Source organism: Triturus cristatus, chromosome 7 (genome assembly GCF_964204655.1).
Source record: "Triturus cristatus chromosome 7, aTriCri1.1, whole genome shotgun sequence".
Lineage (NCBI taxonomy): Eukaryota > Metazoa > Chordata > Amphibia > Caudata > Salamandridae > Triturus > Triturus cristatus.
In genome coordinates, this window is record NC_140590.1 from 294,631,393 (window position 1) to 294,655,636 (window position 24,244).

A 24,244-nucleotide genomic window follows, 5' to 3' on the forward strand; every position below is an offset into this window, starting at 1 on the left:
CAGGCTGTATGCCCTGACGGAGCCTGAAAACGTGCATCTCCGGGGGTACCTGGATAAACTCCTCAAGCTAGGATTCATCCGCCCGTCCAAGTCTCCGGCCGCCTCGCCACTCTTCTTCATCCCGAAGGCTAATGGGGAGCTGAGAGCCTGTGTGGACTTTAGGGCATTGAATGCGATAACCATAAAAAATCGGTACCCCTTGCCTCTCATCAGTGTACTTCTGGAACAGGTCAAGAAAGCTCGTATCTACACCAAGTTGGATTTGAAAGGGGCATACCATCTGGTGCGCATGAGAGACGGAGACGAGTGGAAGACCGCCTTTAAGACCAGGTTCGGCCTTTTTGAGTACCTAGTCATGCCGTTCGGTCTGTGCAACGCCCCGGCAGCCTTTCAGTACTTTTTGAATGAGGTATTCAGAGAGGAGTTGGATATCTACGTGGTCGTATATATCGACGACATCCTCATCTATTCGTCCAGTGTGGAGGAGCACGTACACCACGTCAAAGCTGTGCTCCAAAAGCTGAGGGAAAACATGCTGTTTTGTAAACTCAGCAAGTGTGACTTCCACGTCACATCCGTGGAATTCCTCGGAGTGATGCTGAGTCCAGAGGGACAGGAGATGGCAGAACGAAAGATCAAGGCGGTGAAAGAATGGCCGGTGCCCCAAAGCGTGAAGGACGTCCAAAGTTTCATTGGCTTCGCCAACTTTTACAGGCGGTTTATAGATGGATTTTCAGGAGTGGTGGCCCCAATCACACAGCTACTGAGGAAGTCCAAGGAGTTTGTCTGGTCCCTTGAAGCGAACAAAGCCTTTGAGGCCCTGAAAAGCGCCTTTGGTAAGGCGCCGGTGTTGGCTCACCCCGATCCGGATCTCCCCTACGTGGTGGAAGCGGACGCGTCGGATGTGGCGCTGGGGGCTATCTTGTCCCAACGCAACCACGACACAGGGGTGCTTCATCCCGTTGCGTACATGTCCCGCAAACTCAACGACGCCGAACGCAACTACCATATTGCGGAGAAGGAGCTTCTCGCAATCAAGGACGCCTTCACCGAATGGAGGCATTGGTTGATGGGGGCAAGACATGTGGTATCGGTGTACACGGACCATCGGAACCTACAGTTCATGACGGCCACTAGACACCTTTCTCCCAGGCAGCTGCGGTGGATGATCTTCTTTGCGGGGTTCAACTTCCGCATCACATATCGGCCGGGGACGGAAAACCGGAAGGCGGACGCCCTGTCCCGTCAATCTGCAGTTAAGGAACCATTGCCTGCAACCGAGCGTTCCATCATTTCCCCGAGGATGGTATTGGGGGTTATCCAACCGGATACTTTCCTGAGGGGAATAAAGAGAGGGATCAGGTCATTCGCATGGCGGAGGTGGCTCCTCAGTCACAGAGAATGGCAGCTGAAGGACGGGATACCCCTGAAGGGCAGGTGCCTCTTGATACCCACGCCTAGGCTAAGGAAACAAGCATTCATCTGGTGCCATGACTCTCCATGCGCAGGTCATTTGGGCTTTGAAAAAACGGTGGCTAGCATGGGACGGCATTTCTGGTGGCCAACCATGAGAGTGGATGTCAGGAGGTGGGGACAGGAGTGTCCTACGTGTGCTACCATGAAGGCCGACCATGGCCGAACCCAAGGGCTCTTACATCCACTTCCGACCCCGGATAGACCATGGGATAGCATATCACTGGACTTCGTGGTGGGCCTACCGGTAGACCAGGGGATGACGGCAATACTGGTGGTGGTGGATTACTTGACGAAAATGGGGCACTTCATCCCCTGCAAGAGAGTCCCTACGGCCGGGGAATTGGCGTCACTACTCCTAAAGAATGTGGTACGACTGCATGGATTACCTGGGGTGATCGTGTCGGACCGGGGGTCGCAGTTTACTGCGCAATTCTGGAAGACTTGGTGCACTGCGCTGCATGTTAAGACTGCCCTGTCCACCAGCTACCACCCTCAAACGGACGGCCAAACCGAGCGCCTGAACCAAACGCTCAAACAGTATCTGCGATGTTTTGTGGACCAGGGCAGGGAAGAATGGGTCGACTTGCTATGGGTTGCAGAGATAGCCTATAACAACGCCACTCACAGCTCCACACAGTCATCTCCGTTCTATAGCAACTATGGCCAACATCCCAGGTTCTTGCCATTTCTACATCCGTTCAGAGAGGACAGGATTCCCGCCACAGCGGACAGGGTGGCACACATAAAAGACACGTTGATGCGCTCAAGGGCTGTCCTAATAGAGGCCAAGAGAAGATACAAGGCTGCGGCAGATAGGAAGAGAAGGCCCGGGCCACTGTACCGCACTGGAGACTACGTCTGGATATCCACAAGAAACATGAGGTTTCGAAAGAACAGTGTGTTCCATCCCAAGTACATGGGCCCCTATCGAATTACCAAGTGTATGGGTCCCGTGAACGTGAAGGTGTGCTTGCCCCAGTCATTGCGGATACACCCTGTCTTTCATGTATCATTGCTCAAACCAGCACCCTCCAAGCCGTCTGGGACACCTAGGCCGGTATGCGTGGAGTCGGAGGTGGAGTATGAAGTGTCGGGCATACGGGCATCCAAATGGCGCAGGGGGAAGCTGTGGTACCTGGTTGCGTGGAAAGGCTATGGCCCGGAGGAGCATTCATGGGAACCGGCTGAAGGGGTTCATGCTCCGCGCTTGGTCTCCTTGTTCCATCGGCGTTTTCCTGCCAGCGCTGGACCCGTGGGGAGCCGCTGAGAGGGAGGATGTACTGTCAAGAATTCCTGTCATACAAGGGAAACACGCCCTTATGTAAACAGGAGAGCTGTTACATAACTCAAGGGAAACACGCCCTTATGTAAACAGGAGAGCTGTTACATAACTCAAGGGAAACACGCCCTTATGTAAACAGGAGAGCTGTTACATAACTCAAGGGAAACACGCCCTTATGTAAACAGGAGAGCTGTTACATAACTCAAGGAAAACACGCCCTATAAAGGGAGGAACCGGGAGGTACAAGGCTGTCGGATATTGTGTTTACACCGACGTACCTGCTTCGTGAAGAGCAGTGTTCCGGAGTGGTGCTCCAGTAAGGCAAGAACGGAGGTAGGTCGAGTCGTTACTCCCTGGGCCGTGTCTTGCCCCATCGTCACCTGTGAAGGACCCGGAAGCTCTACCGGTCAACCATTGAGCTTCGCTTTTTGACTCGGCTGAGTCCAAGCGCAGTGGCGCTTTTGCTGGTTGGAGTCGTAACTCCCAGCCCGACCAGAGACACAGGGACTGCCAGCTGTAACGCACACCAGGAGGTGTTTGCCGCGTTACAGACTCGGAAGTCCACAGGATCGATCGAGCGGCTGCTCTCGGTTCAGTCTTCTTGCTTGTGATTGGGGTATCGGTGACGCATCACCAGGAGGTGACTCCGCGTCCCGGTGCAGTCTGAGGAAGAGGTTGAGCGGCTGCTCCCTTCAGGTAGAGACCCCGGCTGGGTGTTTCCCTGACTCCTCGATTCTCCCCAACACTCTTCGTGCCCCTCACAGCCTACCGATTGGCATTGTCGGCCATTTCATTTCTGCCCTCTGTTGGCATACGCCAGGATCGGCGTATATGCAGAGGACGGTTAGGACCATCCGTGCTGTGGGCTGGTAACGTACTTAGCCTGGAGGATTCCAGTGACTATAACTTTTGTTTGTTCTTTGTATTTTATTTGCCTTCATTAAAAGAACTAACCCTTCACAAGTGGTTGCGTCCTCATTGTCGTGTCTGTTAAACGATCCTGAGACGTTCAGGGCGTTACATTCACCGTGCAGGCGAAGTTCTTTACAGGTAGGGAGAAGGCGTGAGGGAAGGTAGCACCCGGTCGAGACCTAGGACAGTGCAGGGCAAGGGGCCGTCACCAAACCAAAGAGGGAATTACGCTGCACGTTATCCCTAAGGTCTCGCTACTGGCGGTCTGCTTTCCCTGTCCTCCCTGGGTCCCGATACCGCCGAACCCAGCCTCCCGGGTCCCCTGAAGCGGGAACGCACCAGTTCTAGCCACGTCCCTCCGGGAACGTGGCGGGGCGCTGAGTATAACCGGTGGCCTCCTGGCTGCTCCTCTGCTGTCTCCACAGTCTCTCCCGTGGCTTCTCTCCTTCTCTGGCTCTGCTCCAGGCTCTCCGTCTCGGGCTAGTCTCGATCGTCTTCCTCCTTCCGGGACTTGCCACCCTCCTCATATGTTCATGGACTCTTATCCTGCGATGACGCTCCCTAGTCCCACCTCCAAGGGGCAGGGTTGCTGTCCTCCTCGTCCGGGATGTTAAAAGGCCAGCCATGTAGGACATACGATGCCTCTCGTTCTGGGAGGCATACCTCAGATTCTGGCAGCTGGAGGGGAGTAAAAGGGGTGTTTCCGTAAGGCAGGCTGCATTGCCCGGGGTCTGATGAGACAGGAACCCGACAGGTGCCCATGTGGTAAGGGCTATGTAGGAGAAACGAGTAGGGAACTACTGACCAGACTTCAAGAACATCGCTCGGCCATTAGAACTAAAAAAGTCAATGCCCCACTGGAAGCCCACTTTTTAGAAATGGGGCATAGTGACTCAGATATAGAATGGTTCATTTTAGAGAAAATTTTGATGGGTGCACGGGGAGGTAATATTGAACTGAAATGGAAAGCCAGAGAACAGTGGTTTATTTCGCGGTTCAGTAAAGTCTGTAATGGCCTCAATTCAAAAGAGGAATGGGACCGCCTAATTGGGGGCATCTAATCCATTTTATACTGAAAATTTTCTTATTCATTTCATAATGAGACTAACTGATACCGTGTTTAAGAATTGGTATGAGAAGAAGTCTAGATAATTGGAGTTTTGGGACATTTATATGATTGACGAACTGTGATTAGAAGGAAGTAATTGTACAATCAATTTGAAGGGATTTGATAGAATCCCGTTGAGAGTAGGAGCCATTGGGGAGAAGTACTAGCTTCCACTGAAAATATGGAAGATTACAAACAACTTGGAAGGCTAAGATGGCCGCCGCAGTTATAACAGAGGATATTCAGTAATGAACCATACTCCTTTATATATGAGGATTGGCCTCACTAAAGTTAGTTGTCAGGTTGTAGCAATCTATCTCAAGGATGTATTCCCAGATGCAGGGATTGCGTTTTTTTTTATTTTAGAGCACTGGGTTCCTTTTAAACCATTACATTAATCGGCAGACTATGATGGCTGCCACAGTTATGATGGTTTTCTGCTGATACGTGCGAGTGGATTCAGCTAATTCTCGTTGTCAAAGCTAGTCACATGGGTGAGTGAGGTGGATTTAAATATCAGGCGCCACTGCTGAGCTAAGGGATCTTTTTCCGGAGGCTTTTTATTACCCCGCATGAGGCTGCTTCGTTTGCTGAGAAGGTAAGCAAAACCACACGATAGTGAGTTAAAGAGGGGCGGTAGGTTTTAGAACTAGGACGTTTATAGTGAAATATTTTTTGAAGGAATGGGATGGCATCGTGACCATGTTGATGGCGCTTCAGAGGCTTTATCGGTTGTAGCGATACTGAGATTGTCCCGAGAGGGTTTTTCGAGACCGGGGTAACGTACTTCCATGTACGCGAGGGATACCGGGCTTTCTTCATCTTTCCCTCACCATTGTTTATTAGAGGTTGTGGGAGACAAAAGGATTTCACGGGAACGTGGGAGATATTGCTAATAGCCCTTTCAATGATTATGGGCTGAATTTTTAAAGGGAAATGGCTAGCTCTATAAACTTAATAAGATCTAGATGTTTGATTGTGATTTAGAATCTAAGATGAGCATTAGGGAATTATTACCCAAAATGTCTATGTCTATGTATTTCAGACTTATCACAAGCTTCTTGGAAAAGGGACATCCCTTGATAGAATATAGAGATTTGTTTAATATTCTGACATATTGAAAACCCCATATTGAAGACGTTACTCGCTGAATACGTACTTGAAGGTAATTAGGACTATGGTAGTCTGAATAACCTGTGAGTGAGATATATAATTATAAGTAGAATCAGAGCTTGATGCCTCACTTCTTCTTATTTGCAGAGGCGTATATCGGCCTTTCTTCATTTTAATCCTTGAAGCGTCAAGAGCAGAAAGTTGGAAGGTAATGTCTTGTCAGGCTTTTAATATTCATCCCTGACCAGAAAAATTATTTGTGGTTTTCCAGTAATAAGGGTTTTTATTTTTCACAGAATTATCCTCCTATCTAAAAGTGATGCCCAAGTGAGAGATTTATTAATCCTCAGACACGGGTCTGCAAGGAATATTTCCTGCAGTTAATATTGGATGTGTCTGCGGATATCCCGGCAGGTATATACCTTAAGATGTCTAGGAATGTTTATTAATGCGTGGTTTGATACATTTAGATGTGTACGCACTATGTTTTTTAATAAACAAAAAGGGGTGGATGGATAGGTACCCTCTACCTTGGTTGGATGGAGAAATATTTTTTCCTCTTCTTTGACTTACTAATTCTATCTGTGTGTAGATTGGGAGAAAGAGGTATATGTGTGGTTGTATGTATTACAAGGATATAAACACTGTTTTTATTTATTCTACATCTTTCAAGGGCTAACTGTTTTATATTTTCTTTGGGTGATTATGTATAGATCCACTACTTCATGTGGGAGATATTATTCCTTGTCCTGAGGAAGGTGGTGTTTTAAGCAGTGATATCTACCAAAATGCGTTGACGCAACTGTGTGAAGGCGTACTGTAGATTGTGGAGACATTTTTTACTTTTATTGTTCAAGCTTTCTGTACAAAAATTATATGTTGAAATAAAGATCTTGATCTAATGTAATTGCCTTCATTGATGATTAGAAACTATCTTTCTTGCAGGTTTTCCCTATGATCTATTTTGTGTGATACTTTTTTAACTTATTTTTAATACTGTATGATAATTCAATGTATTTGACAATATGCTTGGTTAATTTTAATAAAATATTTTTATAATTGTGAGCACCTGGCCTTGGATGGTCGTGGTGTTTTGTTCTGGTAATATACTTGCTGTGATGAGTGTCTTTGCCATGTTTTACTAAGTTGCCCAAAGGGGATTTTTTTCCTGACTACGGTGTATTTGGTGCCCTACTCCTTTGGAGGTAAAGGGGCCCCTCTAATTTTCTTTGTGTCGCAACAAGACTGCCAGAGTATACTGTTTTTTACTCTGCGACTCACTCCTTGCATGTAAGGATCAACAGACTGGTGGGCACACTGGAACTCGCCCCCCATATCAACCACATTGACTACCTTGGTTACACCCACTCCAAACACTAACCCCAATATTTTCAACTTGAGTGGGATACAGGAGTCCCCCCCCAATTCCCACGTGGCGCCTGCAGCCAGCAGCACTGGAGGACCCGCCCTTTCCCTCCTCTGTTGCTGCATCTATTTAAGGATATTTTGATCTCAGTACACACTTCACTGCCAAAAGATCCTCTGAGTGGGATGCATTTAAGGTGACACTGCATAGGCACTGAAAGGGACTGTGATAGAACATTTACCGGCATCTAAATACCGACAATTTATGCATAGAATGCCAGCTCCTCTGACTAGAAGGTAAGACTGTGCCGGACCTGGCTGGCGGTCACAGACGGAAGCGCAAAGCAAATGCTTGGCTTTATTAGAATGCTTACGATTTCACAACTACTCTGCCCACACAGCCAAGATCCATGGAATGGCTAACAGAGTATGTCAAGATACGCCGAGCGGTCCTATTGTGGCACTGCGGTCTGCTGCTGGCCCATTGCTCTATACCCAGCATGAAATCCATGGTGAACTAAAATATCGAAGGACGTAAGAAACCTCCGAATGACCATGGACTCCAAGCTATCAATGAATGCCCAAGTGGACACACTAGCAAGATCAAGCTTTCTTACTTTAAAAACTCTGCTACGAATCTTCCCCATTTGGGATTTCCACACAAGATTACACCAATAGTCTCTCCCAAGGATCACTTTTAACAACCATGAAAAGACTACAACGGATTCAGAACTCGACTGCCAGACTACTCTTACATATAAAAACTCAAGACTACATCTCCCCAGCCTTGAAAACCCTGCATTGGTTACCGGTTGCCAGAAGATCCATGTTCAACCTGCTTTGTATCACCCACAAAGCGATACATGGAATGGGACCGCTCTTCATCAGGAATAAAATCACCAAACACATTCAACAAAGGAACCTCCGCTCTAGAGTTGTACCTGTCCTCAAAATCCCAACATACAAGAAAAAAAAATGGTAGGCACAGCCTTCTCTATTCAAGCAAACAAACTATGGACCTCTTTACCCCCAACATAAGATCCACGGATAACCACCTTATCTTTAGAAAACTACTCAAGAGTTGGCTCTTCCCAACATAACCACCATACGCAAACAGAAATATACAACATATCCCTTTGTATACAAGCATTTATTTATACTATAGATATGTACCTATATATGTGTATTGCTTTGTATAAACGTGTAGAATAATTATGTTTAAAAACAAAATATAGATATTCATTCGTTTTGCTTAACAAATGTTCATATTACTGATAGTATAAGTGACTGCATAAATAAGTAAATCTTTTATCATAACTATTTCTCAGAGTCCCACAAGTCTTACCTTGTACTTGTGAGGCGATCTCGCAGAGACGACATGAACCACCACCGCCGTCTCCCACCTTACCCCAGTAGATGCGTGTGCACTGACCAGGATGGAGATGGGACTGGGGGTAGAAGCTAGAGATGTGTAATGCTGTCTTCCTGTAGACCAGAATGGGGATCTCACTACGTTTACGGAATCCCTCAAGAAACTCTGTCTCATATGTGGAACCATAAGGAAGTCATCAGTAAGGACTGTAAAAGAACAAGCGCTCCAACGCACCAGGAAAGGTATCTGTAAATGCTTCTGTGCGTGGAAACCAGAACCCGGAACATGCGCTCCTGCACGTATGCAAAGGAAAATATCAAGTACTACAGTGCACCTGGAAATATACGTGTAACGCTCCTGCGTAAAGTAGCCCAAATCAAAGTACCAGCACTTAAGCACTCGTACGGGTCTCACAGTCCGCCCGGAATCATGACAGCACCCTCCACCAAACAGAACCCCCACTCAATCTCTCACCGATCACACAGGGGTGGCAGGGCGAGAGCTAAGGGAATGACCAACATGGAAGGCCCAAACTAACCGGGAAGCATGACGGACATGCAACAAGGATTCCGAGGACCTCTTCCCCGGACCATAACCCTTCCAGTCCACCAGATAAAAGAGCCTACACCGGGTTCTCCAGGAATCAAAGATAGCCCTGACTTCATACTCCTCGTGGTCACCCCTAAGAACAGGAGAAGGAGGGGAGGAGACCACGGATGCAGGGTGAGCAGCCCGCAGGAGGGAAACATGAAAGACGGGATGTATTCTCATCTGAGGTGGTAGAGAGCGTTTCATGGAAACACGGTTGATCACCTTCTCTATAACGTAGGGACCTACGTAACAGGGCAACAGCTTCTTGAGGCCATGCACATTGAGAATTTTTATGGACACTCACACCCTATCCCCTGCCTTGTAGTGTGGCTCGACTCATCTGTGTTTATCGGCATTCTGTTTGTAGGTTCCCTCAGCCTAGCTAACTCGAATCGGACTCGAACCGGACTTGCTGTCAGAGATCACAAAGGAAGCTATGATAAGCCTGCACCGTGAGTAAGGGACTGTTCTGTGGCTCTTCCCAGGGAACAGTACGTGTATGACGCCCCTGGAGACAGTAGAATGGAGACATGCCAATAGCGGAATGCTTGTTGTTATTGTAGGCGTATTCCACTATCCAAAGTACTTCCGACCAGTCCTTCTCTACGGACAACACTAAGCAGCGGACATACTGTTTCATGGTCTGGTTAGTCCTCTCCGGTCATCAGTTTGGGGGTGAGAAGTGCACTTCTATGTCCAGGGTGTTGCACACTTCATTCCAAAACCTGGATACGAACTGGGAGCCCCTGTCCGTGATCACAACAGAAGGTATACCGTGTAACCAGACCACGTTGTGCATGACAACCACTGCCAATTCAGCCGCAGAGGGTAATTTCTTCAGGGGCACGAAATGAGCCATTTTGGTAAGGCGATTCACTATGGTGAGAATGGTGGTGTATCCTGCTTTGGTCCTGGGCAACTCAACTGTGAAGTCCATGGAGATGGTATGCCAAGGGTATGGAGGTACATGGATAGGGTGTAATAGTCCTACTGAGGACTGAGACAAGATCTTTCCTTGAGCACAGATGGCACAACGTGTTATGTAGGCGTGCACGTCGGCATCCATGGTAGGCCACCATATATGCCTCTATAGCAGGTCCATTGTTTTATTATGTCCTGGGTGGTTAGATAGTAGATGATCATGGCACATGTATAGTGCTTGTTGTTGGTGGTCCGCCTATGGTAAGTAGTAGCGGTCTCCTTTGTACAGGAATCCGTCCAGCGCTGTGATTCGAGTTCTCCTACCCTGTTGTTGGTTCATTTCGCTGTATGTCGTCATGTAGTTGGGAAAGAAAGGTAGAGGAAAGGACTATCCCTTGGAAATAGTGGTTAGGGATAATGGGTGCCGGCTCGGCCGTGGATGTGGTATCTTCGGTTTCCTCAAGACTGGACAGAGCGTCGGCCTTGGCATTGTCTCTGCCAGTTCGGTAAGTGATATGGAAGTCGTATTCATTGAAAAACAGAGTCCAGCGCAACTGCCGGGATGTAAGGGCTCAAGCTGAGTGAAGGAACTGTAGATTCCTATGATCCTTGTAAATGGTTACAGGGTGTTTTGCGTCCTTGAGGTACAGGCGCCATTCCTCGAAGGCGGCTTTTATGGCCAGCAGTTATCGGTCTGATATTGTGTAGTTATGTTTGGCTGGTTGCAATCTTCTGGAATAGAAGGCCACAGGGTGCAACAGGCCCATTTTGGCATCTCGTTGGGATAACACACCTCCCAGAGCGTCTTGGGAGGCATCGGCTTCAACTATGAATGGCTGTTCGGAGTCGTGGTGTATTAAGATGTCTTCAGGTCCTGAAAAGCGTGTTCGGCCTTGTGGTCCAATTTGAATTGGACGCCCTTGCATAGTAATCCAGTGATGGGGGTGACAATCCTAGAGAAACCAGTGATGAAACGACGGTAGTAATTGGCAAACCCCAGGAACCTTTGAACATGTTTCAGGGACGTAGGGGAAGGCCATTGCAGTATAGCCTCAACCTTCTTGGTATCCATTTTGATTCCTGCAGGGGTTATGATTAGGGCTCCCGGTTTTCCGTTTAAACGGATTTTTACATATAAATGCAGACGGAAAACAAGTTTTCCTTTGTCTGTATTTACATTTAAAAACGGGTATATACTAGCACATTTTGCGGCGCTGCCGTGCTCCAGCAGAGAGTTGCTAAACAGGATTGTATGGTGATTGCTCATAGAGTAATTCTTCCAGCCATAGGCAGAGTGGAGCTGCAGGGGCTCTAAGAAAGGGTGAAAAACAACAAAGCCTCGTTAACAAGTGAATGGTCTTTTAAAGACCTGTGAAGTACTTGGGTGCGGCTGGCAGCACAAAAACTGTCAGTGTGTGTGCCCGGGGAAGCTGTCTCAGCCCGGGCTCACATACACGACGTGGGGGGGGGCTCTGAAATATAAGATAAATACATCCATGGATTGAGGATATGCAACAGAAGTTTCAGTCTAACTTTAAGGTCACACGCTTGAATCCTTGTAGGGCCAACTCAGCCTTCCTTCCTTCCGATGTTGATAAAATGATGTAATTGAAACAGGCATGGCTTAGAGTGCCAAAACACCGTCAGTTCCGTTGGTATGTTCCATTCATTGTATTAAACCAAATGCAGGCATCTTTCTACAGTGCTCCACGCGTGCCTCTCTTATCTGGAGCAGCAAGAGTTAATAGATGCCTAACTGACTAACACTGAGCCCAGGATGAAGGTGAGCCAGCTCGTCCTTTAAGTACAAAAACGCCAGCCTTGAGGAAAGTCATACCAGAGGTTCTGTAAACGTTGTAACTTGATGACACGTCGTCAGAAGGGCAGCGGACTCTGCCATCCGGCCTCACCTGCCAGTATTCTGCTATTAACAGTTTTTATCTGTCCAAGGGATCTCTGCACTTCCTTGGAGAACCCCCGGGTCAACATCTGCTTAAAGTGAGCAAATTCAACAATGGTGTGCAGAGGAGGGCTAGGTTTGTGGGGATAAGAGAGCGCCCACAGACTAAACCACCATCAAAACCATCTTAGGCGTATCGCCTGACTCACAGCCACAACCAGCATATTTATAAGACATGTAATAACAATAAAAAAAAGATCAATATACAGACTAAAACTTTCTAAAACTGACAAACACTAGAAGCCAGTCTGCGATAAAATCCTCGAAAGCAGAGAAGGTCTAAAATCGAATGGTAGCAGAAAATGGTAGAATTTGTGCCATGTGGATAAAACATAACATATAAGTTATATTTGGGCCATTCTGCGAATGGCAAAGTTTTCAGATTAATATATTGACCAATAACAAACGAGTGTATGTGTGCATTGTCAATTTAAATAATTGTGGAAAAATACTAGCTGCAGCAACGTCTTTTACTTGTGGGAAAAATAAATATGGATAAATACAGATAAAATATCTAAAAAATAAATATGGATAAATACAGACGGAAATGGCAAAAAATACCATAAAACCGGGAGCCCTAGTTATGATATGTCCCAGGAACTCAACTGCAACGGTGTGGAAGACGCTTTTCTCCAGATTGATGTATAATCCATGTTGTTGTAGTCGTCATAGAATGGTGCGTATGTGTTGAACGTGTTCTCGCGCGGTTCTGGAGAAAATCAGGATGTCGTCTATGTAGACTATACAGAACAGATCAATGAATTCCCTCAGGACTTCATCGATGAAGTACTGGAAGGCAGCCGGACCGTTACAGAGTCTGAAAGGCATGACTTGGTATTCGAAAAGACCAAATTTGGTTCAAAACGCGGTCTTCCATTCGTCACCCTTCCAGACCCTGACGAGATGATAGGCCCCACGAAGGTCCAGCTTGGTATAAATGGTAGCGTCTTTTACCTGGTCCAGCAAGTTGGATATCAGGGGTAAGGGCTACCGGTTTTTTATAGCTATGGCATTAATGGCCCTGAAGTCGATGCATGTTCTTAGATCCCCCTCCTTCTTGGCCACAAAAAAGAGGGGAGACGACACAGGCGATCTTGAGTGGCGTATGAACCCGTTGCGTAGATAGTCGTCGAGATAAACACGGATGTGCTTGTCTTCCTTTTCAGTAGGGGAGTATATACGGCTACAGGTTAGTGTGGAGCCTGGAATCAGATCTATTCTACAGTTGAAGCTGCAATGAGGAGGTAGGGTGTTAGTCCCCTTTTTGTCGAATACTGCAGCCAGGTCCAAGTACATTTCAGGCACGTCCCCTTGAGTAGCCATAACCGTTCTGGTGAGGGGCAGCGCATGGGCCGCAAGTCCTTTATACTGAAGGAGCCCGTCTGTAGGTAATAGAGAGAGGCACAATGATCCGAATCCAACGTCATAACCCGGGATACCCAATCAATCCGTGGGTTATGTTTCACTAACCCTGGAAGGACTAGTATCAACCGTAACTGAGGTGCGTCGATAACATCGAAGGTGATGGATTCTGTGTAGTTGTTCTTGAACGTCATTTCCATGACCTTGGTTTGGAAACGGATAAGATCAGAGGTAAGATCCCTGCCATCCACTGCTTTTACTGTTTCTGGTTTTACCTTCTGCACGGTGGCCATACCCAGACCCAACATATACTGGTTGTCTAAATGAAGTTTCCGGTAGCTCCTGAATCGATTTGGGCTGTGACCTCTGTGACCTACCATACCTGGCCTGTCAGTGTTCATAAGGATACATCCACACCCAAATGATGGATACCGTCACAAAAGGCAGGGGTTGGTGTCTTGGTGGACGATGAACCCAGTAGCTGGACCCCGCAGCCTACTGGGTTTCCCCGTTTCCAGACCAGTCTCCCTTGGCAACAGGAGGAACAAAGGGTTTCTTCCCTCTTGATCTGGTTGGTTTCACTGGGCGTCCCTGCCAAAGTGCCCACTTTTGCCTCAATACAAACACTGGTTCTGTTTCCTCCTTTTCTCCTGTTCTTCTTTGGTAAGAGGCCCATGAATGCCTCCTATCTGCATTGGTTCTGGAACGTCAGGGGATGGAACAGATTCATCTTTGGGTCTTTCTTTGTGCGTTAGGAACCGGGAATCACTACCTCTGATTTTTTCAGCCTTTCGTTCCTGTATTCTGTAGTTCAGCTCAACCACTAAATCGATGAATGAACCTATGTCCTCTGGGGGTTCTGGTATTTGGGAAAGAAGGTCCTTCAGTTCATCGCGCAAACCCCTGTAGAATAAGGACACTTTCTTGGACTCGGGCCAGTGAGCCTCAATTACCAATCTACTGAAGGTGGTGATGTAATGCAGCAGGTCTGTGTTACCCTGTTTAAAGCCGAGTAGTTTGTTGTCTGCGGCTTGCACAAAGGTGTGACGGGCGAACATCCGTCGCATGGTTTCCTTGAAGACTGGGAGGTTGTACAACATGGGATCGTCGTTCTCCACCAAGAATATGGACCACTGGGAAGCATCGCCTCCCATATAGGAGAGTATAAAGGCGACCTTGGATGCGTCATCCGGAAAGGCAGAAGCTCAAGCCATAAAGTGTAGATGACACTGGTGAAGGAAGATACTGTATTTGGAGCTGTCGCCATAAAAACGCACTGGTGGAGCTAGCTGTACTGTGTGTGGAGTTACCACCTGTATGGTAGTGTCATGAGCGGGAGATTCGGAAGAACTACCGGGATGGAACAAGGGAGGTCTCAATAACCCTTCCTGTCTTACTCTTGGAGAAGGAAACTGACCCCAAGGCCCGTTCCCCCACCAGCCACCTGGTTTTTCAAGGCTGTGATGTCCTGACGTATGCTGTAGTTTCCTGCCTGCATGCTAGTAAGAATGGCTGCTATGTCTTGTAGGGTGATGTCGGGATTTCACATGTCACCCGGGCAAAATAGACTACGTGGGCTTTGGATTCTGTCAGAGTCCCACAAGTCTTACCTTGTACTTGTGAGGCGATCTCGCAGAGACGACATGAACTACCACCGCCATCTCCCACCTTACCCTAGTAGATGCGTGTGTACTGACCAGGATGGAGATAGGACCGGGGGTAGAAGCTAGAGATGTGTAAAGATGTCTTCCTGTATACCAGAATGGGGATCTCACTACGTTTCCGGAATCACGCAAAAAACTCGGTCTCATATGTGGAACCATAAGGAAGTCATCAGTAAGGACTGTAAAAGAACAAGTGCTCCAGCGCACCAGGAAAGGTATCTGTAAATGCTTCTGTGCGTGGAAACCAGAACCCGGAACATGCGTTTCTGTGCGTATGCAAAGGAAAAGATCAAGTATTCCAGTGCACCTGGAAATGCACGTGTAACGCTACTGCGTAAAGTAGCCCAAATCAAACTAACGGCGCTCCTGCTCGTGAAGACCAAAATCAAAAAAACAGCGCTCCTGCGCAAATATTAAATAAGAAGAGTAAGGTGATAAATCCCAACACACTCCTGTGTGCAAGGACCAGAAAGACCAAGGGACAAGGCTCCAGCGAGGTCAAACAGGCAAGGGGGAAGCCTGCTAGTACTGAAGGTCTAGCTTCTCTGAATAGCTAAATGCAGCTGCACTTCGCTAGGACAGGCAACCAAAGAACAGTGCTCCTGTGCGTCCCAACCTTGGACACCGGCACGGTAACAGAGGAACAGCAGGCCCTCCCAGAGCTCCGATTACCTGTGGAAGGACGTGCGCGGTCACTCCGATTTGTCCAATGGTGGCGAAGGCGTTCATCCAAAGCGCCGAAGCAGCGCAACCCGACGGCTGTTATGCGGGTCATCCCGGAAGCGCCGTGACTGCAGTGGCTTCCACTTCCGGCATCCGAAAGCTAGACCGCCAACCCAACTCCACATTGTGAAGCTGCAATCACACTTCCAAACTTATACGGGGTCACGCAGCCCGCCCGAAATCATGACACTATTTATCTACAATTGCTTGTCTATTGAATTACAAAATATACAAATTAATAAATCAATAAAATTAATTTAAAGTACAATAACACGTGAAAGCTGGAGTTTATTTAATGGATCTTTAATCTACATATACAACCTCCCTTTATGCATCAATATACCCTCCACGTACTTATGGATGTATATATTTATTACTTTTCTTCTAATTCAGCATATCCAATGCTCTACCCTATTTATCACTCTATACCGCTCTCAAAATATATGCTCTACCTAACCTTTCTGACTCATCTCAAACCTCTTTCTACTACTCTTTCCAATGCACTACCCTATTTCTCACTCTATACCTGTATCAATATATCCTCTACCTGCCCAAGTTCATTTAACCTACGGCATTTTTTCTGCATTCTGGAATATCACAATTGTATTGCTGTGCCCATTTTCATATGTATTCAGTCGCGGCCCATGGAGCTTAGAGCAGTGGGGCGGTGGGGCCGGGTGGGGGGGGGGAGTTCGACGGACGATGACGAGGGAAAATACACACACAAAATATTCCTTTGTCATCATCCATCGAAATCCCCCCCCACTGCCCCAACCTACACAGGTAACAGTTTTATGTATGCCCAATGGCGGCCAGCATGACTCGCGGGTGGTGGGGAGAGAGCGGGAGACAGGGGGAGGTGAGGGGGCATGAGGAAACGCGAGGTTGTGCAATGAAAAAAAAATGAATAAAATATATACACTTACCTTGCCGCCAAGACCTGCGTCTCTGCTCCTTGCTCCTGCTCTTTTCATGGGATTCGAAGAACTGTAAGCCAGGAAGAACAGCCAGGCTCCCCTGACCAATCACAACGCTGCAATGCAGCATTGTGATTGGTAAGCACCCAGGCTCCCCTGACCAATCATAACGCTGCAATGCAGCGTTGTGATTGGTTTTGAGCATCCTGGTTCGACACTCAAACAGGGAATGGCGGCCTGGGCATGTTCTTCACGCAGGCTGTAATTCAGCCTGCATGGAGAAGGGGAAAAGTGCACATGACTGGTATGGGCGGCCAGAGAGGGCCGACCAAACAGTCATTGCACACTTAGAAGTGGACAAACCACCCACCCGTCTGCAAAGCAAACATAAAATGATAACTCAAAGTTATTTTCATTTTATATTTCCTTTACTTTACACTGCTCAAATGCAGTGGGGAGACGCTCCTCCGCCATAGTGGAGGAGCTGCCACTGTGTATGCCCCCTACCTGTTTCTTCCCAACTGATTCTAGAGGCGCTACGAGGGATGCTTTAATAAGCCCCTTCCCTAAGCAGCTAACAATTCAGCCTGTCCTGTCAATATTCTTCTTGCCAAAACATAATGGGGCTTATTTACAAGCCCCTTGCGCCACTTTTGTGTCATTTTTAACATGGGAAAAGTGACATACGGGTGGCGCAAGGGGCTTGTAAATAAGCCCAGTGTATTCTTGTTAACTAGCATTACTATTGTATAATGTGTTCCTGGCATTTTTGTAATTGTAAAATACAAAAAAGCAATAAACAGATTTAAACAAAAAAAGAGGGATTGCGGCAGGAAAGAAGAAAGTGAACGGGGGACAGCATGGAAGGAAAATTGAAAAAATTAGGGAAGGAAAGGTGGCAAGACGAAAGGGCATGCAGTAAGGAAAGACTTGGAGGAATGAAGGAAATAAGGAAAGAGTAGGCACGAAGGTGGAAATCAGAAGAAAGAAAGAAAGTAAGAAAGAAACAAATAAACAAACAAACAAAAAAGGGTAAAAAGAAGCAGAAGGGAGAAAGGGATGAAAGTGGAGGGAGGCACGAACGAAGGTGAGGGGTTCATGGAGTGGGTGGAAGGAAGGATGCAAGCAATTAGACGTGATTTGTTTTTTTCTGAATCCATTGACACGGCAGCTGAGCTCTTACGAAGGGCGGATACCGAGAAACTAGCGCGGAATGCCTCTTCGTGTCACAGCAGAGGGGACCCATGTGTGCAGAGAGCCCTGCCCCGGGGGCAGGGATGTGCTGAGAGGGCAGCCTGCGCGGGGCTTGAAGTGGGCCTCGTACGTCAGCCACTCAAGGAGCAGTGCTCCTCTCCGAGGGTCTCTCTGGCCCCGCAAACCATTGTTTCAGGGGCACATCTGCTCCAATTCAGCCCCTATAAAAGTGCCTGTCAAGCCCCCTCTCCTGCAGAGAGAGGCCCGGACCTTGAGCAGGGACCCCCGGAGCACGGAGCAGACCAGGCCTTCAAGACAGCCTCCTTCGAGAGCCGAGAGTGGAAACAGCTTCCGAAGTCACTGTGAGTAGCAGTCAGTTGAGACACTGCCCACGAGTGGGAATAGAGGGGCCACGAGTGAACCCTCTGCCGCCTGGGACAGGTTGTGACCCTTCTATGTCATACAGGTTTGGGGACATCTGGTGACCTTCATGGGTGAACATTCCAGCTGACTCCTGATGCATTTATTTGTATTCAGCAACAGTGACATTTATCACAGAAATGTACAACAGTAAGGGCAACAGACGGCGCACAGCTCAATGAGAGAACTGGGAGGAGAGTGGTGGTGCCCATCCACCAGTGCTGCCAGTGGGGCAGTGGAGAGTAGGCCCTGTTGTATGTTCACTGACAGTGGGGACAAATGCTCTTCTTATAACTTATTAACCTAAATAGCTTTCCCAACATACGCGCACATATTACATTGTTTGTGTGGTAAATTAAGTAGTGATCAGTACCTTAAGGAAGGTATTTTTAAACTTGCCTGGATGGCTAGAGGCAGTGCGTACCATGGGAACAATAAGCATCTTTTATTTCAGCGCCAAGAAACCCAAGTATTGAGTAAATGTACGCTTTATAAATCCACATGTTATGTTATGGTGAGTTCCAATGCACAGATCCCAGGAGGTCGAAGGCCCATCTACAGCACCCACAAATCTTGGCCGTTACTAGACAGCCCCACCCAGAGATCCTGATCGCGACTAGACAGTCAAGAGACACAGGAGTTAACCCACCTTCAGCACCCATAGATCCTGAGTGTGTCCTGAGTCATTGAAGAGTTAAACCACCTTCCGCACTCAGAGATCCTGACTGTGGCTAGACAGTCCTAAGACATAGACCTTCAGCACTCACAAATCCTGAGACATTCCTGAGATACATGTCCTCAAAGAGTTAACCTAACTCAGCACTGCTGGGGAAACCTTTTCAGCTCTCTGCTGTAATTTCCTTTGAGTGGTGGCTTTGTCTGGGCCTGGGTGTTCACTGTGGCTCATAAAACACAAGTGTTCAATTCAGGACGAGGGCATGGAACGAGGATTGTCCCTGTCGATTGGCTTTACCCACCAAAGTTCATATCTCTAGCGAACATTTTCTGTGCCTTTTGAAGATTGAGATGTACTAACACCTTCTGTCAGTGTTTGCTGATCAGAATCATATTGGTACTTGGACCATCTGGAGTGATGGGAGCAGCCGACAATGCCCACACTAGGTCTGGCCAAGAATGGATCTAAGAAACACTGTCTTTGCCGTAGTACTGCATTTGTAGTTTAACCACCAATCAATACTTGCAGGCTGGGTATGCACTGCCATACAGGCGAGCTGCCAGGGTGACTTTGGCAAGCCTTGCAGCCCAATAGCTTGAAGGAGAAAGGGTTAAAGGGGAGGGAAGCTAGGGCAGAGAAGGGGGAGTGGTCTGGCTGGACTAAAAAGTAGGTGTCTCTATAGAGGCATGTAGGAAGTCATTTACTAACATGAGAAGGGGAGAAGAGGTAGTCAAGAGGAAGGCTCATCCTCCTTAATTTTGAACTACATCCAAAGTAGACAGCCCTGCCCTGTCACGAGGACTAACCAGATGTCCTTACGAGGAAAGCAAATGCTTTTTGTAAGGCAAACCCTCATCCACCAGGGTTACCCCTTGGTGGCATGCTTCATCATTGCGATCCTCCCCATTCCGCCACAGAACGCGGCGTGCTGCTACCAGTGAACTACACGGGAGCACTGATTGGTATAAAGTAGATGCTCCAAGTGAATAGGACATGGAGGGGTTTTATTTGTGGGTTAATAATACCTGTCTGGTGGCTGTAACAAAGGCCCCAGTCGGAATGATTAAAGTCTGGGAAAGAAAGTAGGGAGTATATGGGGGGTTCAATGGCCCTAACTTCCTCTTAGTGTCTGGTCTACGTGTTTCTGCCATCCTTCCCTGTGGCGCTATCAGGACTGTATATCTCACTCCCTGAGACCACTCCTCACATAAGTATGAAGTTGTTGGTGGGTGCACAGGTGATTCTGAGTGTGCAGATCCACCATGGTCAAGGTTTGGTCAGACAGAGGTGTGAGAAGCTTGCCCATGATATGGGGTTTTTTCTCATTTGCTGAAAGGAGGAGCTCGATTCACATTCTGGCGCCAGCTTTTTTAGCCAATGCGCTCCTAGGGGGCTTCAAGCCTATAATTTGTTCACCCTCGCACCCTAGCATGAAAGTGCGCTTTTTTTTTGCTAGGCAGTAGGGCCTAAAGAAATTCTCTGTGTTCACATCAAACCTGCATGTGGTGTAACTGTAACGGCCAGAGATGCCGACTGTGGAGCTATGGAAACCAAGTTCGAGTCTCTGCGTCGGCTCAACCTCTTGTGATCCTGGGCAAATCACTTAGTCTCCTCGTGCCTAAAAATAAATGAATGTTTACTTTTGTAACGTAACTGGTGCTCATGTAGAGCACTCCAGTACCTTCTTACACCCTTTTTTCATTTTAGGGCGAGCATTCGAACCCTCTTGTATATACTTTAGTATATACTTATATGTGTATGTACTTTGTGGGCTCTGGCGACTAGCCCTAGGACTTGTCTGCTTCCGCTTAGGGACTTTTTTTCCTGTTCAACTGCCTCTATATAACTGTCTTGATAGAAAACGACCAGTAGAGGTCAGTAAAATGCCAAATTTGCTTTCTGCTTGTTCAACTGCCTCTATTTAACTTTCTTGATAGGAAACAACCAGCAGAGGACAGTAAAATACCAGAATCACTTTAGCATTCTTTAGATTGCAGTCCATAGAAATTGTCTTCCACGAGCACCCGTAGACAATAATACTTTTTTCAAATCTTGTATTTTCAGTGATAAGACCACCCAAGGCTGTGACTTTGTATTAAAAACAGCTTTGGACTATACCATTTCCCGCTGAAAGGCAATATTTCACTCCATCTGTTCCCATACCGGGTGTGTCACTCAGTTTGGTGCTTACTTTCCCTCCATGTTAAAGAACAGTAGATGTTTCAGCACCCAGGCTAATGTGCTGCACAGCTAAATACATTTAAGGTCCCAAAGTCGAGACCGATTGCATTGCAACTGCTTGTTTGCCAGGCAGAGTGCACCCGTAAGTGCGCAGTGGTGACTGTGACTCAGATGCACTAGAGTATTTAAATTACAGTTAATGACTGTGTGGCACTATGAAGACCACATTGCATGAATATCAAGGCTCTCGGAGGGCTTCGAGCCTTCAATTTGTTCACCCGTCTTACACCCTGGCATAAAAAGTATTAGTTTTTTTTTTTTTTTGTTACTAGGCAGTAATGGCACTCGTAAGCGCACAAAGTTGGCCGTAACTCAGACACATTAGCATGACCCATTGGAGCAGGGTCGAGACTGATTTACATACGGCTATGTCCAAACTGAGGTGGTATGGTGTGCAAAATAACGATGGACTGGGATGAGGCCCTGAGTTACTGCCAGTGGCTGAGATTAATTCAAGCCTTCCACCGATCAGTTTTTTCCTATACTTTATTGTGTCACCCTGCATTATCGCACATCTTTCTTTGAATGTCACTAACGTCACTGGGAGGGGTATGTGCCTGTATCCACCATTGCTGTACACTTGTCTTCAGGTGGCAATGGCATCGATGTCCATGTGAGGACCATGCCGCTGCTCCCTGCACTGCTGCACACTTGTCTTCAAGTGGCGCTGATCTCTATGTGAGGACCATGCACCCGCACCCTGCATTGCTGCACATTTGCCTTCAAGTGGCGCTAATCTCTATGTGAAGACCATGCACACGCACCCTGCATTGCTGCACACTTGCCTTCAAGTGGCTCTGATGTCCATGTGAGGACCATGCCGCTTCACCCTGCATTGCTACACACTTGCCTTCAAGTGGCTCTGATGTCCATGTGAGGACCATGCCGCTGCACCCTGCATTGCTGCACACTTGCCTTCAAGTGGCACTGATGTCCATGAGAGGACCGTTCACCTGCACCCTGCATTGCTGTACACTTGCCTTTTAGTGGCGCTGATCTCTATGGGAGGATGATGTCACTGCACCCTGCACTGCTGCACACTTGTCTTCAAGTGGCTCTGATCTCTATATGAGGACCATGCACCTGCACCCTGCATTGCTGCACACTTGCCTTCAAGTGGCTCTGATCTCTATATGAAGACCATGCACCTGCACCCTGCATTGCTGCACACTTGCCTTCAAGTGGCTCTGATGTCCATGTGAGGACCATGCCGCTTCACCCTGCATTGCTGCACACTTGCCTTCAAGTGGCACTGATGTCCATGTGAGGACCATGCCGCTGCACCTTGCATTGCTGCACACTTGCCTTCAAGTGGCACTGATGTCCATGAGAGGACCGTTCACCTGCACCCTGCATTGCTGCACACTTGCCTTTTAGTGGCGCTGATCTCTATGGGAGGATGATGTCACTGCACCCTGCACTGCTGCACACTTGTCTTCAAGTGGCTCTGATCTCTATATGAGGACCATGCACCTGCACCCTGCATTGCTGCACACTTGCCTTCAAGTGGCGCTGATCTCTATGTGAGGAACATGCACCCGCACCCTGCATTGCTGCGCACTTGCCTTCAAGTGGCGCTGATCTCTATTTGAGGACCATGCACCCGCACCCTGCATTGCTGCATACTTGCCTTCACGTGACACTGATGTCCAGATGAGGATGATGCGCCTGCATCAACACTCAACTTCAAGTGGTGCTGACGTCCTCGTGAGTACTATGTGCCTGTACCCTGCATTGTTGCACACTTGTCTTCAAGTGCTGCTGACGTTCTTGTGAGGACCATGCACCTGCACCCTGCACTGCTGGACACTTGTCTTCAATGCTGCTGACGTTCTTGTGAGGACCATGCACCTGCACCACGCACTGCTGCACACTTGTCTTCACATGACACTGATCTCTATGTGAGGACCATGCACCCTCACCCTGCATTGCTGCACACTTGCCTTCAAGTGGCACTGATCTCAATATGATGACCATGCACCTGCACACTGCATTGCTTCATACTTGCTTTCAAGTGGAGCTGATCTCTATGTGAGGACCATGCACATGAACAATGCATTGCTGCACACTTGTCTTCAAGTGGCACTGATGTCCAGATGAGGACCATGCACCTGCACCCTGCATTGCTTCATACTTGCTTTCAAGTGGAGCTGATCTCTATGTGAGGACCATGCACATGAACAATGCATTGCTGCACACTTGCCTTCAAGTGGCACTGATGTACATGTGAGGACCATGCCACTGCCCTCTGCATTACTGCACACTTGCCTTCAAATGGCACTGATGTCTATGTGAGGACTATGCCGCTGCACCCTGCATTGCTGCACACTTGCCTTCAAGTGGCACTGATCTCTATATGATGACCATGCACCTGAACCCTGCATTGCTGCACACTTGCCTTCAAGTGGTGCTGATGTCCATGTGAGGACCATGCCACTGCCCTCTGCATTGCTGCACACTTCCCTTCTAGTGGCGCTGATCTCTATGTGAGGACCATGCACCTACACCTGCACTGCTGCACACTTGCCTTCAAGTGGCGCTGATCTCTATGTGAAGACCATGCACCTACACCTGCACCCTGCATTGCTGCACATTTGGCTTCAAGTGGCGCTGATCTCTATGTGAGGACCATGCCTCTGCATCCTGCACTGCTGCACACTTGCCTTCAAGTGGCACTGATCTCTATGTGAGGACGATGCACCTGCACCCTTCATTGCTGCTCACTTGCCTTCAAGTGGCGCTGATCTCTATATGGGGACCATGCAACTGCACCCTGCATTGCTGCACACTTGCCTTCAAGTGGCACTGATGTCCAGATGAGGACCATGCACCTGCACCCTGCATTGTTACACACTTGCCTTCAAGTGGCACTGATGTCCAGATGAGGACCATGCACCTGCACCCTGCATTGTTACACACTTGCCTTCAAGTGGCACTGATGTCCAGA

At 47.9% G+C, this 24,244-nt stretch overlaps 1 protein-coding gene across 1 annotated transcript in view; it reads left to right on the forward strand.

The window, feature by feature from the left end:
- Positions 1 to 18,136: 18,136 nt before the first annotated feature.
- LOC146809485 (uncharacterized) overlaps positions 18,137 to 24,244 on the forward strand; it is a 72,554-nt gene continuing 66,446 nt past the window's right edge. The window contains exon 1 of the mRNA XM_085614346.1: positions 18,137 to 18,322. The gene's annotated coding sequence lies outside the window, so the exon portion shown is untranslated. The remainder of the gene's footprint in view (positions 18,323 to 24,244) is intronic.